Source organism: Grus americana, chromosome 17 (assembly GCF_028858705.1).
Source record: "Grus americana isolate bGruAme1 chromosome 17, bGruAme1.mat, whole genome shotgun sequence".
Classification (NCBI taxonomy): domain Eukaryota; kingdom Metazoa; phylum Chordata; class Aves; order Gruiformes; family Gruidae; genus Grus; species Grus americana.
In genome coordinates this window covers 2,072,026-2,073,646 of record NC_072868.1, presented here as the reverse complement: position 1 = coordinate 2,073,646, position 1,621 = coordinate 2,072,026, and the positions used below count along the sequence as shown (strand labels likewise).

The 1,621-nt window shown below is 55.2% G+C and overlaps 1 pseudogene; it reads left to right on the top strand.

Moving 5' to 3' along the window:
* The first annotated feature begins 221 nt into the window (after positions 1 to 221).
* LOC129214151 (microtubule-associated proteins 1A/1B light chain 3A-like) lies at positions 222 to 1,185 on the top strand (annotated as a pseudogene).
* The last annotated feature ends 436 nt before the right edge of the window (positions 1,186 to 1,621 follow it).

Here is a 1,621-nt window from a genome sequence, read left to right as displayed (position 1 = left end):
TCCACTGCCTGGCTCAGGCGGACAGATGACTCTCTGCTGAAGAGCTGTCTGCAGCCAACCTGGTGGTCACTGCTCATGTCCTTTTGTTTGTTTTTTTCCTGTGAGGGTGAAGCAAAGTGGGGCCTTACCTCAACTTTTCCACTTGTGCTAGTTTGATTCGTGTTTGACCTCAAAGCCAGTGCTTGGACACCGTGAGCTGCGGCTAACCCTACCATTGACTTTCTCCCCAGGTCATCATCGAACGCTATAAAGGGGAGAAACAGCTGCCAGTGCTGGACAAGACCAAGTTCCTTGTCCCAGACCATGTCAACATGAGTGAATTGGTCAAAATAATCCGGTGAGTGGGATGGCCCCAACTGGCATGCTGTGAACCTTGTCCTCACCCACAGGCCCTGAACAGAGAGTGGTGGGGTGAGGATGAGGCAGAAGGCAGAGGCAGCTGCTGAGGGTGGCTAGGGGACAGGATGACCACAGCATCCTTGTGTGATGGTGGGGCAAGGGGGAACAGGTTCTTAACATCTGCTGAGGGACTGTGACCTCTCCCTCATAGGGACACTCCATGAGGTAACGAAGGGGACTCCAATCCCCTTCTTTTATCCATCAGCTCAGATGGAAGAGGCCCCTCTGCTTTGCCCTTCCCAGCAGCGCTTGGAGAAAGGGGCTTTGCAGATTCCTGACTCAGGAGGCTTTGGAGCCCCAAGCAGCACAGCTGGGCTCATGGACACCATGTCCTGAGCGTGTGGGAGGAGGTCCTAGCTGTGCAGGCCTGGCCTCATGTGAACAAGATGGCTGGGGGGAGGTAGAACTTGCTGTCTCACTGCCCACCGCTGGTGGGTTCACCCAGGCCCTCCTGCCCTTTCCCCACAGGCGTCGCTTGCAGCTGAATCCCACCCAGGCTTTCTTCCTGCTGGTGAACCAGCACAGCATGGTGAGTGTGTCTACCCCCCATCTCGGAGATCTACGAGCAGGAGAAGGACGAGGATGGCTTCCTCTACATGGTCTATGCTTCCCAGGAGACCTTTGGCTACTGAGGCCTGCTGAGAGGTGGCACGCGGAGACAGATGAACTGTGGCGCACAGGCCCCCGGCCTCAGAAGACAACACAACCAGAGGCTCACAAGAGGGGGACTGTGCTGACTCCCTTTCCCCTCCTCCCTCCCTATCACCCTGTCACCAAAGAGGCTTGTGCGGGTGTTGGACTCGCACAACCCTTCACCTCTGTGTAATTAGGCCCACTCCCCCACACACGCACCCACGTGCATCCATACCTACCCATGCACACACGGGGCCTCGGCTTCCTATCCCATCCCCTTCGTGTAACCTTCAGCTGCTCTCGCTGTGCTCTGTGTGTGCGCGTGTTTGTAGCCTACTGACGCAACAGTTCGGCTGGTGATGGAGAGAGGACAGGACACTGTCGCCTTCCCTTTCCGCACAGGGAGAGCTGCCTCCCCTCCAAGACACTAATATAAAGGGCAGGAGGTCTGCAAAAGCAGCAAACAGATGTTACACGTTACCATTGCTCCTGAGTTTTAATTGATTTTAATTACACTCCTATCAGATTCTTGGTGCTGCTGAGTAGATGTAGGCGTCTCTATAGACTGTGGATAATGTATATCCTTTAG